The sequence below is a fragment of the Vulpes vulpes genome, chromosome 15, assembly GCF_048418805.1.
Source record: "Vulpes vulpes isolate BD-2025 chromosome 15, VulVul3, whole genome shotgun sequence".
NCBI classification, from domain to species: domain Eukaryota; kingdom Metazoa; phylum Chordata; class Mammalia; order Carnivora; family Canidae; genus Vulpes; species Vulpes vulpes.
The window spans coordinates 54,646,920-54,665,180 of NC_132794.1; the positions used below are offsets into that span (position 1 = coordinate 54,646,920).

Genomic DNA, 18,261 nt, shown 5'->3' on the forward strand with positions numbered 1-18,261 from the left:
ATTTAGATTGAAGCTTGCTTCTCGCCTTTGCCCTTTTTTTTCCTCCTCTGTCCCCTTGGCCCCCTCCTTCACTAGAGCAAAGATTTTCTACTTCCACTTTGTATGGTTGGGAGCTCTACACCCTTTTGGGGCAGTAAGTCTCAAGGCTTAACCATACGGGGTAAGAGAAAAAAAAAACCTGATCACTGGAAGCCAAACGTACTTTTATTTTTATTTTATTTTATTTTTTTTATTTATGATAGTCACAGAGAGAGAGAGAGAGGGGCAGAGACACAGGCGGAGGGAGAAGCAGGCTCCATGCACCGGGAGCCTGATGTGGGATTCGATCCCGGGTCTCCAGGATCGCGCCCTGGGCCAAAGGCAGGCGCCAAACCGCTGTGCCACCCAGGGATCCCCCCCAAACGTACTTTTAAATATGTAAGAAATATTTCCATTATCTAGGCAATCAACATATATTAAAGCAGCATGTTACCAGTAACAAAATTCAGTAACAAACACAGAAACTCATGTCTTTGTAATAAGATTTTCTCGATGCCAGATGATCCAGGAGCCACCTCTCTTTAATCTTAGCAGTTTATACCACTGTTTGTAAAATAAGTCCACAGGCTAGAATTCCCTTGTTCCTCCTCTTCATTTCAAAGAATTCTACCCATTGTAAAAGAACCTGCTCGAATTCCTCCTTGTCCCTGAGGAATTTTTGCTCAAGATCCTCTCTTGTTTGAACTTCATTGCACCTGAGTCACTCATTTAATAATATATTCATGTAATACATAATTATAGGCAGCTTTTCTGTGTGTCAAGCACTATGTCAGGCACTGACAATTAGAATACATATTGTTGTGGTGAACTATAATTTTTTTCTGTAATTATTGTACTTATTCTCCCTAGATGGATTACAGATCCTTAAGGATGAGGCTATATGCCTTATTCAAGGAAATTTGTACACTATCCTGAAAATTGTTACAAAAGCGAACTACTTTGTTGGCTGCTGTTTGATCATTTAGTCTTCCGGCATTTTTGCTCCCAGACCACTCTCACTACTCTATAGCTACTGAATAAATATCTATGTCAGCAGTCTCTATCTACAAGAAAACTCACTCTGGATAATTTAAACAAACATAATTGTTTAATGGATTATCAGGTTATGAGATGGCTCATTGAAGCTGACGCTAGAATATCATGGGAACTCGTACAATTCTGGGTAGAGGCAGCAGAAACAAATGGAGAATCTCATCAAGGTAATACTGTTTGGGTGAATCAATTCCAACCACTTTAGTCCTTCTGCCACTTCTCTTAGGCTTCAATTTCAAAGGCTAGGGTCCAACTGGCTTAGCTAGTTTAAGGAACCTACCCACAATCCTAGTTAGAAGATGATGGAGCATCTTGATGCATGGTCCTAACAAGATGCATGCCATGGGAAGGGGGTTACTCCATAAAGAATGACCAAAACACTATTACCAACACTGGGAGCATTGATGCTTGTCACACACACACACACACACACACACACACACACACACGAAATGTCCAGATGTCCTCTGTACCCTCAAAAATCAGATTCTGGGTCTTTTATTGAAAACTAAAGCATTGGGCAGCCCCAGTGGCTCAGCGGTTTAGCGCCGCCTTCAGTCCAGGGCCTGATCCTGGAGACCCGGGGTCGAGTCCCACATCGGGCTCCTGCATGGAGCCTGCTTCTCCCTCTGCCTGTGTCTCTGCCTCTTCCTCTCTGTGTCTCAAATGAATGAATAAATAAATAAATATCTTTAAAAAAAAAAAAGAAAACTAAAGCATTACTTTGTGAAATGAGTTAACTAGACTTTCATGTAGCCCCAATTCTCTTCATTGATGCTGGCAAATAGATACTTTATAGTACAATCAGTCATACCATTAAATACTAGCTTTGGACTCATAGAATACTGCTTATTATAGAATTTTGAAGTTACAAAAATAGAATGTATATATGACAGTTACCAGAAACCATATCTACTTACATAAGAAAAACAATACTAAATCACATACATAATCTCATTTAATCCTCACCACAACTTTATGGTAGATTGAAAAATATAAGCACACTATTTCTTATCATTTTCCATCAAGAGGTGGGAGACTATTTCCCAACTCTTCGAATCGGAGTTGGTCTTGTGGCTTCCCTTAACCAGCAGAAATATGATGGAAGTGATGTGGTATGACTTCCAAGGCTAGAGACCTTAAGAGACCTCGTAGCTTCCTCTTTTGTCTTGAGATATTAGGGCCCTGAGATGGTCATGCCTTGAAGAAGTCCAGGATGAAAAACTCTGTCTCAAATAAGTTGAGACCCTCACCAAGCTGCTAGCTAAATGTAGCTACAAATGTGAGCCCAGTAGGTCAGCAGAAGCATTGCCCAGTGAACTCACAAAATAAAGATATCATTGTAGTTTTAATTAAGCCTCTTAATTATTAGGATGGTCTATTATATGGGAATAGATAGCTAATACAAACTTAGGACGGAAAACACTTCTGTCTCAGTTTTAATAGATAAATAAGCTCACACTCAGAACAAGCCAAGAAACTCACTCACATTCATTAAACTAGTACTAGAGGCAGGGCTAGATTCAGAACCATGCCTTTGACAGCAAGTCAAGGGTACTTTTCATTTCATCACCACTACCTCACCCATCTGCCAGAAAAATGCCAGTCAAGATCTAGGATTGATGTAGATGGAAGCCACTCCCAGTATCCATAACACATGATATTATTATGGATAATTCATTCCTCAAGCTCTATCACGGTCTGAATATACACTGAACTCCATCTACTCTATGCTACAGTCACTAACATCTCCCAGGAAATGAAGGGATCACAACAGCTACTGTAGTCAACTTCCCTGCCTCTCTGCTTCAGTTTCTAGTTCCTACTCACATTCTTTCACATAGAGCAATTCCTTGTACATAGCAGGTGCTCAATGAATAGTTGTTGAATGCACAGATGAATACCTTAACTTCCTTTCAAGACGGTCATATCATGGCCACTTAAAAACCTCACCCCATTCTTCCTTATCACTCTGTAAGGAAAGTCTTAAGGCTCCCAGCTATTGATGAAGCCCTGCCATGTCACATTGCCTGGCTGAGCTTTAGATGTTCCATCACGGGAGGCAATATGAATGAATGGGTCTTGGCTTTGAAAAGGAACTGAAGGTAGAGTTAAGTTGCCTGCTTGCCAGCAGACTACTTCTATATATAGAAGCAGTATATATATATATATATATATATATATATATATATATATATATATAATTTATTATTATTAGTTGGCTCATTTATTCATTTAACCAAATTCAGTTGAAAGTCAGGTACAATGTGCCAGCCATTGCCAGAAGTTGAGGGTTTGACTGTGAAGGAGCTTTAATATCTGCCTGTAAGAATCACAAGGTCTAGTGCATTGGAAGAGACCCTTCTAGTGACAACTACCATTTCTGAAGCCTGGGTTATCCAAGCACTGTGTTAAGTGGGACATCAGTAATGTTCTTCCCATTTTACAGTTTTAGAGATTTTGAGTTTAAGGAGGGGCAGTTTCAGATGATATAGATATTCCTTTTAGGGAAAATTTGTACATGTGTGTGTCTATATTTATACCCAGTCTCCTAAAAATTTCTGCTTCAATGTAAAATTCTGGCTTTGTGAGGGAGAAAAGTGAAAAGAAAAAAAAAACTTTAAAATGTATGCATGCTGGAGAAAGAATGTGACTTTTTTCATTTTAATTATTTTCAGAGATTTTATTGTAGAAATATTTGAGCTATTTAAAGAAAACAGTATTTTTTGTGAGTCTTTTCCCATAATCCCACCACACTAACACAATTGTTTTTATTTTTCTGCTTTCCTCTCTAGTCTGTGTCGATATGGTGCATTTTACACAGCCTAACCAAGGTGTGTGTGTATGGTTTTTGCATTCTGCCAAACAGGGAAGAGAATTTGTTCAGCATTGCAGGGTTTAATCTTCACATTTTGCAGATGGGGGTTCCTGGGTGAGGTTTGCCTAGCTGTACTTCTGGCAGAAAGCATGTACAACTGTTAAATTATGTTATTGAAATAAATTTCATTACCTCAATCCCCAAAGCAAACAGTTCCTCCCCACCCAAAACAAAAGCTCCGTTTCCCAGACTTCATTTCATTTGTGTTTGCCATAAGTTCTGCGACCCACCCTGGTATTCCCTGTCATTTTTTTCTACCAGACATAACAGAACAGAGAAAAGGCCTGAACAACAAGAAAGGATGTAACATTGTATCCATCACAAATTAAAAATGCCTTCTCTCTCAGCTCCCTTCAACAGTATTTGCCAATCACCAACTCAGTGCTCCACGCTATGGTAGACCCCACAGAAGCCACCAGAAAGTGCCAGCGCTGTGTCTTCCTGGAAAGGCTACAGCCTCTCTTAGGAGGGAGACATCAGATGCCTACTAGCAGAGGTCGGCAAACTCCCCCTAAAATGACAAATATTTCAGGCTTTGTGGGCAGAGAGGCAAAAGAAAGCAAATTTCCACAAAATTTACAGACAAAAATTAATATTTATGAACACTGTATTTAAATATCATGTATTATCCACATAAAATACTATTCTTCTTTTTTCAACAATTTAAAAAGGCAACATTCTGTGCCTGCAGGCTATATAAAAACAGGCAGTATGATCAGATCAAGCCCATGGACCTCAGTTTGCCAGCCCTTGTTGAATAACACAAAAGCAAGCACAGAAAACGGCTGGAGATTAGCCTGCAAAATGGGCGGCACCAAGACAGAAGTCCAGGAGAAGAGGAGTGGGGTGGGCTGGGCTGGGCCTGTCCAGTCAGGAAGACTTAATGGAAGCAGTGGGATTTGAGCAGAGCCTTTAAGGGAGGGTAGGATTTGGCTGCATAAGAGAGTCTGGGAGAACATTCCAGCAGAACCGATGAGCATGAGGCAAAGGCACATAGGGAGGGAAGATCGTGGGCCAAAGTAGACTATGAGGTGTTTTCCCATCCTTCACTGTGACATACCTCTAACTCTCCAAGGCTTCTGTGACACGCCCTGGGCCGGGTGTCTATGAAGGGGAGGGGTCCTGTGGGAGGAGGCCTTTAAAGGACCATGATTAATTGTATTTTATGAATATTTATTGTATTCATCACCCAAACTTGTTGGAAACACTGAGATCCATCAGATCTGTAGTTTAAAATAGATAGAGGACAAACTAGACTTTATTCTTCTTCATCAGGAGACTGCTTGGGTTTCAATTTGTCATCTCTTGTAAGTAATTTCTGTGGACAACTAGCTTTTCTCAGGATCTTAATAATATTCTAATCTTACCAGGAAATGCAGCATGACCTAGCCCAAATTTTCATGGCAAATCTCAAAGTCTTAATCAAGTTAGGAATGACAAGTAGCTTTGCTTAGTGACATTTATTTTTTCCTCCATGTTTTTGTTTTTATTTTCAATCTGAATTTTCTCTAAGAAGTTAGTAATTAGTGGATACTAGTAAATGGTGGATACCTTTAAAAAAAAAATGTTCTTTCTGGTTGACTTTATCTATTCCCATGATTTCACCTCCTGCTCATTAAATGCTACTAACTCCCAGATCTGTATCTCCAGTCCAGATATCCCTCTAGAGCTTCAAATTTAGCTGTCCAAGTTCCTGCTGGGTGTCTCCACCTCGTCCTCCCACAGGCTGGGCAGCAGCCCTCAAGATCATCCCCCAAAGATCTCCACCTCTTGGTACTCATGCCCTTGGGTAATCTCCTCCCCATGAGTGTGGGCTAGACCTAGTGACTCACTTCTAGCAACTAGAGGGTGGCAGAGGTGATAAGATGTCACTTGTGATATTACGTTACAGAAAGACTCTGGATTCCATCTTGCTTGCCCTTTCTTGCTCTCCTGCTTGCTCCTGTTGCTGGAAGGCACCTGCCATGTTCTGAGCTGCCCCGTGGAGAGGCCCTGTGACAAAGAACTGAGAGAGGGCACAGTGGGCGAAGACCTAAGGTCCTCAGTACCCAGTCTTGGATGAACCCACTTCTGCTAACAACCACGAGTGAGCTTGGAAGGCTTCAACTGATACCATATCCCCAGCCAACAACTAGACTGCAGCTGTGAGAGACCTGGAGCCCAAGGCCCACACTTAAGCAGTGTCCAGAGAGATCCACAGAAACTGAGATAATAAATGTGTGGAGCTTGCAGCCATTAAATTTTGAGCTAATTTATTCCACAGAAATAGATAACTAATATATCAGCAAACTCCCTAAACCTGTTCCTTCCCCTAAATTCTCTATTTCTATAGCCAGGACTGCCATGCATCCATTCACCTATGCTGACAATAGATTTGCTGGACATCTTTCATTTGTGTTTCTTACATCCACAAAAGCTCACATGCTTTTGTATTTTTTAACCACAATCGACGTGACTTAGTAAGCTTAAAATTTGCCTCCTGTGAGTTCCATCTGGAAACCAAGCCATTTGTGAAACATAACATGCTGTAGCAAGAACTTTCTCTATTTCTACATGACTTTCTGCTAGCAACAATGTTAATGACATCACACTAGATAACTTTCCACAGATAATCAGCCCCTGGGAAGTGTCCAGAGTGATAGAATGGAAGAAGGGAGAGGCTGGGAAACTAGAAAATGATGCCTGTAGCTTGAACATCAACCACAGAAACTGGGATGGGACAAGCATGGGATTAGAAGACACATGTGGGTCCTGGTCTGGGCTTCGCTCCTAACCTACTGTGTTCTTGGCAACTCTCTTTACTTCTGGGAGCCTCAGTTTCCTCTTCAAGAAAATTGGGGGGGGGGGGAGAAAAGAAAATGAGGGGGTTAAATTTCAGCGAAAAGCAGAGCCATGGGTGGGTTGCTTAAGATGAACTAAGGAGCTTGTCAAACTTCAGATTCTTAGCCCTGATATTCACACCCTGCTGATTCAGCAGGTCTGAGATGTGGCCTAGAAATCTGTACTTCTAAAGTGACCAGCTCTCTGAAGTATATCCAGGTATAAAAATCCTTAACTTTACCCTCTCAAAGGAAATTAACAATTCTTTTTTTAATATCTTGTTTATTTATTTGACAGAGAGAGAGCACGAGAGAGCAAAAGCAGCAGGGAGTGTCAGAGGGAGAGGGAGAAGCAGGCTTTCTGCTCCTTCAGAGTAGGGAGCCTGATTCGGGGCTTGATCCCAGGACTCTGGGATCATGACCAGGGCCAAAAGCAGACACTTAACTGACTGAGCCACCTAGGCACCTTGGAAATTTATAATCCTAATGCTATAATTGTCAAGCAGTTTCTATTATATGCCAGTTTTACTTTATAAAACACAAAAATTAAAAATTTATAGGATGATTTTGTGTGTGTGTACATATATGTGTAAAGGGGTTCTGTGCAAAATTTCCAAGGTGTGTGGGGTGAGGGTTCCCCCCAATATCAAGTAGCAGTTGTTGGACACCATCTAGGTGTTCCATAATTCAACTCAGTTTCAACTCAGTTCTTCCAGAGATAGCATAAGATTCCACAGGCTAAGGGCTCAGTCTCATGAGATGCCTTTCACTTGAAACAACAATTACACACCCACTTTGTTATCTGTGCTTCTGACCAACCAGCTACAGATTGGAGGTTCCAACAACTCCCTTCTTGCATTACAGGCTAAGGGCTCACTCCTACAAGACTGCCCCTTCCCCTTTATAGGTGCCAATCACAAGTCCAGGTTGTCACCTGTACTTCCAACCAAACAGCTATAAATCAGACATTCCCATTACCCTCCTTGGGTTTAATTAATCTTCTAGAGGAGCTCACAACTCTGAGAAACATTCTATTTACTAGATCACAGGTTTATTATAAAAGCAGATAACGGGATCCCTGGGTGGCGCAGCGGTTTGGCGCCTGCCTTTGGCCCGGGGTGCGATCCTGGAGACCTGGGATCGAATCCCACGTCGGGCTCCCGGTGCATGGAGCCTGCTTCTCCCTCTGCCTGTCTCTGCCTCTCTCTCTCTCTCTGTGTGACTATAGTAAATAAATAAATAAAATCTTTAAAAAAAAAAAAAAAGCAGATAACTTAGGAACAGCCAGATGGAAGCGATATGTGGACAGGGGCAAGGCTTCTATATTTCAGAGTGCACCACTCTCCCTAAATCTAAACATGTTCACCAATCTGGAAGCTCTCCAAATCCTCTCCTTTTTTGTGTTTTTATGGAAGCTTCTTTACATAAGCATGATTGATTAATTCATTGGTATCTTGCTGAGTGAAGTAAGTCAATTGGAGAAGGACAATTATCATATGGTTTCACTCATACAGAGAATATAAGAAATAATGAATAGTGAAAGGGATTATAAGGGAAAGATGGGAAAATGAGTGGGAAAAATTAGAGAGTGTGACAAAACATGAGAGACTCCTAACTCTGGGAAACGAACAAAGGGTAGTGGAAGGGGACACAGGCGGGGGGATGGGGTAATTGGGTCGCCAGCACTGAGGAGGGCACTTGATGGGATGAGCACTGGGTGTTATACTATATGTTGGCAAACTGAACTTCATTAAAAAAAAAAAATTCATTGGTCATTCATGATGATTCGGTCTCCAGCCTATTTCCTCTCTCCCAGGAATCAGGGTTGGGGACTGAAATTGGGACTGAAATTTCAACCCCTCTATTCAGGGTTGGTTCTGCTGGCAACCAGCCCCCATCCCTAGTTGATTTCCAAAAGTCATCTCATTCACAGAAACCAAATTGTGGTGGATAGGGACCTGTTATGAATAACAAGACACCCATTTACCTTTTTGGCTCTGAAGCTTTTCGGGAACTAGGAAAAGAGGCCAAATATAACAAAAGATGCTCCCAATTGCTCTCATCACTCAGGAAATTCCAAGAGTTTTGGAAGCTGTGAGCCAGGAACTGGACAAAGAATTTGGACAAAGACCAAATATATATGAGAAATATATCTTGGTAACCCAAATGACAAAATATATATTTCCTATAAATGATTATATCTCATTTTCTCCCACCTTCTCTTCTTCCCAAACCCTAATGTATCTCTTTGCATAGTGACTGGGACATATCCACTTCATTGGAATACCCACTAGACTATGATGTCTATTGGAATTGGGTGAAGAGAGGCACAAAGGTCCAGGAATAACAAAGACAAACAGGTTAGCAGGTGGGTTTCTTATATTCACAGTACTGCTTGGTATTGCATGGAATAATAAGTAAAAATTATTGGTCCAAGGGAACTTACAGACTAGATGAGTGTGTGGGCGTGTGTGTGTGTGTGTGTGTGTGCATGCACAAGAATTAGTTCTTCCTCTCTGAACCTGAAAGCCAATCTCAACATTTTATTTGTTCAAGCTGCCATAACAAAATACCACAGACTGGGTGGCTTAGATAATAGACATATTTCTCACAGTTTTGGAGGCTGGCAAGTCCAAGATCAAAATGCTAGCCTAAGCAGCCACTGCGGAAAACAGTATGGAGGTTCCTCAAAAGTTTAAAATAGAACTACCATATAAGGGATCCCGGGGTGGCTCAGTGGTTTGGCACCTGCCTTCAGCCCAGGGCATGATCCCGGAGTCCCAGGATTGAGTCCCACGTCAGGCTCCCTGCATGGAGCCTGCTTCTCCCTCTGCCTGTGTCTCTGCCTCTCTCTCGCTCTGTGTCTCATGAATAAATAAATAAAAATCTTAAAAAAGAAAGAACTACCATATAATTCAGTAATTCTACTACTGTATTTATCCAAAGAAAACAAAATCATTAATTCAAAAAGATACATGCAACCCTATGTTTATTGCAGCATTATTTACAATAGTCAAATTATGGAAGCACCCCAGTGTCCACTGATAGATGAATGGATAAAGAAGATGTGGTATGTTACACATATATAAATATATATATAAATATATATAATAATATACACATAAATATGTACACAAACACAACAGAATATTAGCTATAAAAAATGAAATCTTGCCATTTGCAACAAGATGGATGGATCAAGAGGGTAAATGCTAATTGAATTAAGTCAGAGGAAGATGAATACCATATAATTTCACTCACGTGTGGAATTTAAGAAAGACATCAAATGAACAAAGAAAAAAAGAGACCCAAAAACCAGACTCTTAAGTATAGAAAATAAACTGATGGTTGCCAGAAGGAAAGTGAATGGGGGGATGAGTGACGAAGATGAAGGGGAATAAGAGTATACTTATCCTGAAGAGCACTGAGCAATGCATAGAACCGTTGAATTGCTATACTGTAAAATATATTGTACACTTGAAACTAATATAACACCAGATGATAATTAAACTGGAATTTTAAATTAAATAAATAAATGTTTAAAGTTTTGGCCTATTCAGTTCCTGGTATAGGGGCAGAAAACTTTCCCCTTCTAGATTCTTTGGCTGGTCTAAAAATTAAATTCACATAAGATAGACTAAGTGAAAAAAAATTAATTTGTATGTATGGAAGCTCTAGAAAAAATATGAAACTCAAAGAAGTGACTAAAGCAGTCAGCTTTTACATCTTTTAGACAAATAATAAATTTGTGATGAATTGACAGGACAAAGAAGTTTGGACTTGGGGTAGTAAGTAAGTGAAGAAGCAACCAGGTTCATTTACACAGTTTCAGCCCTAACTTCCTTATTTCTGGTGGTAAGGGATGACTTCTACCCTCCTGGTACAGGGAGGGTACCTTTCACGTGGGAAATTTATTTCCTGCTTTCAAGGGAACTAAGGAGGATCAGAGTGTCCTTGCCCAAACTGTTTCTTAAGGAACTTAAAATAATATGCTAAAATGACATATTTTTGGGATGGCATATTCTGCTCCCCTTCACTAGTAAGGGCCATATCCCTGGTTTACAGATGGTGATCTCTGTGCATCCTCACATAGCAGAGAGCAAACAATCTCTCCTCCTCCTCCTCCTCCTCCCCTTCCTCCTCCTCCTCCTCCTCTCCCTTGTCCCCCTCGTCCCCCTCCTCCCCCTCCTTCTCCTTCTCCTTCTCCTTCTTCTTCTTTCTTCTCCTTCTTCTTCCCACTAATCCTATCATGGGTGCCCCATCCTCATGATGTCATCCAACCCTAATTACTTCTCAAAGATCCAATCTCCAAATATCACCCTGGGGGGTAGGACTTCAACATATGAATTTTGAGGGTACACATTCAGTCCATAATACAAACACACACAAAAGAAAGAGAACCTGATGTAATGAGAAACCATCTGAGGCAATCTTCAATAAAAAGTAACGTAAAAAATACCAAAAAAAAAAAAAAAAAGTAATGTAAATCTTTACTAAGGTCTCTTGAGGAGTTGTTTTCGTTTTGGGGGGGTTTTTGTTGTTGTTTTCTTGTTTTTTTGTTTTTGTTTTTTGTTTTGTCTCTTGAGGAGTTGTAAAGGGAAAATTGTGCCACACCAAACATGGCAAGACTTTCTCTGCTGTAGAAACTCTCTCTCAATCCCTCTTTTTTCTCTCTCCAAATCTCTCAGAACAACCACTTCACCTACCCCCACCTTGGTTCTCTTCCTCTCCTCCCTAGACTCTCTCCTGGGATTCTTCAGCCTATCTCCATGTTCACAAGCTCTTTATTAAGTAGAGTTATTTCTCCCTTCTCTCAGCTTCTTCCATGTGTTCTACAAAAGAAAGAATCAGCCTGGGATCCTTCTCCAGCTGGAGGGTGAAACAGGTTCATATGTAAGTCTCATATAATATTATGAGATTTATATTAAATATATTTAACCTATACATTAAGAAAATGAAACCAATAATATATAGCAATACATATTTAAATACTAAGTAGGTAGAGAATTGGAGATCTAGATGTTCAGAGGAGAAAATGAGACCTCTATGCAAGAGAGGCCATGGAGAAAAGAGGAGCTAAGGTAAGGATTGAAAACTTGGGACAATCTTTTACAGGTGAGTACTAGAACCCTTCTCTCCTAAGGGAAGAGGAACTCTTGTACAAGGTAGGGCCAAAGACAAGGAAGTATACCACCTGTTTAGAAAATGGACAAAACCAGGTGGCCTATAAAGGAGAAGAATGAAAGATGAGATTAGGAAGTGGGGTCAGAAGTTTGAGGTCTTTTTTTTTTTTTTTAGAAGTTTGAGGTCTTAAGGAAATATACCACATTAAAGAATATAGAGCATGGGAGTGACATGATTTAGAAAAATTTTTGTCATGATGGTGGGACTGAGGAACAGAAATCTTTTAAGAAAGGAGGTCAGGAAGCAAATGCAGCCTCTGTGTCTTGGTGATGAGTGTGAGCTCCAGGGATATGACAGCACACATGAAACAAAAGAAAGATTACTGTGTGATTCGATGGTAGAACTATCATGGCTGGATAAATGATTGGATATGAAGAGCAATGGAGAGGTGAAACCAAAGGTGATAGTGAAACTAGAAACAGGTTGGATGGGGGATGAACAGAATTGAGGACTGGAGGAGGAGAGATATCGGGAACGTGGAAGGGAAAATAACGTGAGTTTGATGCTTGTTATATGTGGCAGTTCTAAAGGCAGCTCAGCTAAGCTGGAGTAGCTGGTGGGCAAAGGAGATGCAGGGGTTGTTTAGGAGTGACAAGGGGTTTAGATGGGTGAGGATCTGTAAGAAATTATATTTACCAGGTAATTAAAATTGTGTTTTCCTATAGTTTAGAGTTTTGATTTCTAATAAATAAGCAAATTGACCTGGAAGGGATAACCCTATAATTTTTTTTGGGGGGGGGGGGGATAACCCTATAATTAACCAGCATTTGTCCTCTGGTTTCAGATATATTCTTAGGAACAGATTCTGTTAACAAGAAGGGTAGGAATTTTGATTAACTAAAGAGGAAAGAAAGGACATCCTCTAAATACCAGAAATAGACCCTGCTCCTGGCAAATACCAGGAGAAAAAAAGACCTGCAAATCTCCATTTGTGGTCAGAATTTTGGGAATGACTAACAAACTACATTCATGTATTGCATTCGCTTCTGCATGATTTGTGAATGATATTATAAATGCATGTGTATACTCAAATGACATCAATTATAGAAAGCTTTGCAAAATGTTTTTTATCCTTTAAGAGACGGCGATTCTTTAAAACTTGTCTCCAATGTTTATAGCAGCATTATCAACAATGGCCAAATTATGGAAAGAGCCCAATCCAGTGCCCATCAACTGATGAATGGATAAAGAAGATGTGGTGTGTGTGTATATATATAGATTCCACTTTCTATATATAGAGAGAATGTTAGTCAGTCATCAACTAGAATGGAATGTTACTCAGCCATCAAAACATTCATTTCATTCTAAATCTGCCATTCACAATGATGGAATGGAGCCAGAGAGTATTATGCTAAGTGAAATAAGTCAGTCAGAGAAAGACAAATACCATATGATTTCACTCATGTGTGGAACTTAAGAAACAAAATAAATGAACATCAGGTTGAAAAAGAGAGAGGCAAACCCAGAAACAGACTCCTAACTCTAGAGAACAAACTGAGGGTTCCTGGAGGGAGGGTTGTGGGAGAATGGGTTAAATAGATAATGAGGATTAAGGAGGGTACCTGTGATGAGCAATGAGTGTTGTATGTAAGTGCTGAATCATTTTAATTCTACATTTAAAATGAATATTACACTGTATATTAACTAACTGGAATTTAAATAAAAATTTTGAAAGAAAAAATAAAAATTTTTAAAAATCAAAATAAAATCTGTTTATAATATGCAATAATAAATTTACATTTCCAGAGTTAAATCTGCAGCTCTTGACTTGAGATTTGAGAATACTTTAGAATTACATTCTTGATCAGGAACCTAAAGGTATGTTCTTGCTGTTGATTTTAGTCCAGAATGTTTTGGGAGGACTGGGTAGCTCAACGGTTGAGTGTGTGCTTTCTGCTCAGAGCATGATCTCAGGGTCCTGGGATCGAGTCTCGCATCAGGCTCCCCACAGGGAGCCTACCTATCCTTCTGCCTATGTCTCTGCCTCTCTTTGTGTCTCATGAATAAATAAATAAAATATTTAAAAACAAAAAATAAACCAGAATGTTTTCACTTGGTGCTCCAACTTTTTACCACTAATGTCTTCCTCTATTAATTTTTAAACAAAGACCCATGGTTGAAAGATTTTGTTGTATTTATTGAGCAAAAATGAATATCCATTTTCATCAGTCTAGGTGTCCATCAGCAAAAATAACCAGCATTAGAAAGAAAAGTTGATATTATTAGTTAGTAGACTTATCACTGCTTCTAGGATAGACATTAACCACTTTCCTAGGCCCCCAGGAACCTAGGGGACCCAAGTTAATGGGCATCTTTTGGACCCTTTCCACATTTACTTCTCTGCTCCTTGGCCCTCATCAAGCCAAATTCCATATCGGCTCTGCAAATCTCTTGCTATTGAATACCTACCTTTGCCCAGACTTTATCTTTTCTTGGGGTGCCTGGCTGGCTCAGACAGTAAATCATGCAACTCTTGATATTGGGGTTATGAGTTTGAGCCCCACATTAGATGTAGAGGACTGCAACCAGCATTGTTCAGGGTGACTAAACCTTCAAGAGAAAAGTCACAGTCTTTCAGGACAAAAGAAACAGAATACAAAGTTTGGAGCAATTCAGTTGCTAAAAATGAGAGTGGAATCCCCCAAAAGGAGAATATAGAAATGGGGAGCTACAAATTGTTTGTATATATTCATACCAAATATCTGCCTAATTTGCAGATAGGTGGACAGACTGCAACCAACCCAGTGAAGGATATAAGAACCGAGCTGCAATTTGAGCCTACTGCCCAAGAGACAGAGTTCACAGTCTGAGTCCAGCAAAGTTAATTGCCTGTTAAACCAAACAAAACCACAACTCTCTCTGGAGAAATACAACAAAACTGAAAGTCTTCACAACTTAAAATTCACAATGTCCAGGACATAATCTGAAATATTCAACACACAAAGAAACAGAAAAATGCAAGCAATTTTCCAGAGAAAAGACAAACCCTGAGATGTTCCAGGTGTTGGAATTAGCAGACAAGAATGATTAAAGCAGGTATTATAATTCTGATCAATGAAGCAAAGGAAAACATGCTCATAATGAAAGACAGAGAAATAGAAACCATAAAAAAACCCAAAATTTCTAAAACTGGTAAATATCTGAAACTAAAAATGTACTAGATGGGCTTAATAATAGAATTGAGACAATAGAGAAAAAAGTCAAGGAACTTGAATACTAACCAATAGAAATTTATCCAATTTAAAGATCACAAGAGTAAAGATTGGAAAAAAATTAACAGAGCCTCAAGGATTTATCTTATCAATGTCTATAATGCATATATTTGAAATTATATAAGGAGAGGAGATAGAGAGAGAGAAGAGACCAGAAAAATTTTTGAATAATAGTAACCACATATTTTCCTATTTTGGAGAAAGTTGTATTTACTGATTAGAGGTATTTAGGAAACCCCTAGAGAATAAATATGAAGAAAACTATGCTGATACTGCTGAAAAGCAAGGATAAAGAGAAAATCTTGAAAGGAGATATAGAAATGACACATCATGTACAAGGGAAATATTGACCTCTTATCAGAAATAATGAAAGCAAGAAAAATCTGGAACAGTATCTTAACAGTGTTGAAACAAACAAAAATTGTCACCTCCAAAATCTATACCTAGCAAAAATATCTTCCAAGGACAAATAAAGACATTTTTGTTAAGTAAATAATTTAAAGTACTATAAAAATATGAAATAGATAGGAATAACCATAATAAAACATGTAAGATCTGTACACTAAAATGATAAAACATTACAAAAATAAACTAAAGACTTAAACAAATGGGAAGATAGCAGTTTATATATTGAAAGACTCCATATTGGTAAGAAGTCAATGCTTCTTAAATTGGGCTAGAGATGTACAACCTATAAACATAATCGCAATTAAAATTCTATTAGAGTTTTATTCAGAAACTGAAAGATTGACTCAAAATTTTTAGGGAAAATACAAAGGACTAAGAATGGCAAAAAAAAGTTTTCTGTTCACTATTTTTATCAATTGCTGAGAGTGGGGTATTGATATTCCCAACTCTAACTGTGGATGTGTCTACCTCTCCATTCAACCTAGTAGTGACTAGCACTGCCTCTTTATTTCTTGTGGCTTCTGGGTGAGCATGGAGACTTAGCTGATCACTGGACTCTGTACACACTACCCTGGCATAGAAATTGGAGCACCATGTGCTTCCATTGGGCAGGAATGGAAGATCAGCTTCCTGCTCAGCCCTGCTGACATCCAATGGGGGAACTGGAGCACATAGTTTGTTTGTGGGGTAGGAGAAGGGAGTGTGGTTTTTCCATTGGTGTTTGGATGGAGTAGGGCCAGTATGCCTAAAATATTATTTTATTAGGCCATCTTTTTCCCAAACTTTGGCAAGGGGGAACAGAGTTACTTGTTATTTACTTGGAAGGAGAGGGTTGGGAGCTATTTGTGTCTGTACCTGTTAGCCATCTGGGTTGAAGATTTCTACAGCTCCTAGTTCAAGATAAAGGAGAAACCCAGAAACTCACTACCTGATCTTCCTTAAGTCTTGCGGCCCCTCTGCAACCCATCTTCTTTTTTCTACCTTTCAGAGACTTCCTAAGCTCATGGTTATGTTAAATGCAAGGATTTTTAGTTGTAAGAAAAAGGAGCTGGGAGGAATGGAGGTACACATTTAGATGAGCCAGAAGTTCATTTGAAACAAATCTCACAGTTAGAGGACTTACACTGTAATTAAATAATCAAGACAGTGTGGTACTTGTGACAGGATAGTTCATAGATCAATGAAGTAATTAGAGAGTCCAGAGGCAGACCCACATATATATTAGCCATTGATTTTTTTATTACAGAACAATTTTCATTAATAAAAGCTTTAAATAAAAACCCAGGGATGCCTGGGTGGCTCAGGGGTTGAGCATCTGCCTTCGGGTCAGAGCGTGATCCCAGGATCTGGGATGGAGTCCTATTTTGGGCTCCTTGTAGGGAGCCTGCTTCTCCCTCTGCCTGTGTCTCTGCCTCTCTCTCTCTCTCTCTCTCTCTCTCTCTCTGTCTCTCATGAATAAATAAATAAAATCTTAAAAAAAAAAAAACAACAACCCATAATTCCACAAACTAACAATGACTTAGTAGCATTCAAGTACTTCTGTCTGGAGAGGCATATTTGTTCTTGATGAATTTATATGTAAGTCTCATGACATTCAATTCTAAAATGTATGTATAAATTGGCTTGGCATGATTAATAACTTTTTTTCATGATTAATAACTTAAAGTAAAATATAAACATAAGGACAACTTAAACACTAGTTTAATTAATGTGTGTCAATTCAAGGTCAGTGACTGGAAAAGTCTATTTTAAAAAATCTGAGGTCACAAAGATCTTTAGGAAGCAATCACATACCTATGCACATTTGAAGATCGAGGGCTAAAAATCCATTCTTGATGAACACCATTAAGCAAAGGATGTATAATATCCACCACACATCTGTTTCAAAAATGGCATATTTCCAAAATTATCCATTTCTTTACAAATAAACATTATAGTATTAATTACTAATTACAGAGAGCCATCAGAATGAGTTCCACAATATGCTAACTCTTGCAAAGCTTCCTGAGCTCTGTTTTAAAGCATCCACTTTAATCCTGGGGCTTTAAAAACATCTTCTTTACTTTAACTTTTGGTTTTATGTGTCTATTTTCATCTTCTTCATAATTGACATGGTCTCTCTTCTTGGCAAATTTTTTTCCAATTGTCCCCACCAAGGTCTCCTCTCTTCTGGACATTTATTCATCTGATACATGGAGCTCTACTGCTTCACCCTCAACTTCTTCCGCTTTGTTCTTAGCATTCATCTGAAGCATTCTCAACCTCAGGATTAAATCCTCTGACTTTCTTCCACAGAGAAGATCTTCATGTAACAAGAAAATCTGCTTTTCTTTTATGAAACACTCTTTTTCTTTAAGCTCTGGCAAATCCAAATACAAGTGCTCTTCACTAATGATTTTCTTTTCTTCCTCTTCTAGTTGTTTCTTGGTCTCCGAGTCCAGTGCCCTTTGCATGAACTTCATGTGCAACAGGTTTTTCAAGGATTTCATCTGGTGCTCGCTGCCATATTGACTCCTGCTCCAGCTGTGCTCCACCACCCCATTGATTTTTTTATGTAAGTGCCAAAGTAAGTCAATGAAGAAAGGACACTCTTCTCAGTAAATGATGCTGTAAAACTGATAGCCAGACAGATATAAGTAAGCCTTGATCTTTATCTAACACTACATAAAAATCTTAAAAGGGACCTACA

At 39.2% G+C, this 18,261-nt stretch overlaps 1 pseudogene; it reads right to left on the reverse strand.

Moving 5' to 3' along the window:
- Window positions 1-17,602: 17,602 nt before the first annotated feature.
- On the reverse strand, window positions 17,603-18,061 carry LOC112919889 (M-phase phosphoprotein 6 pseudogene; annotated as a pseudogene).
- Between the last annotated feature and the right edge of the window lie 200 nt (window positions 18,062-18,261).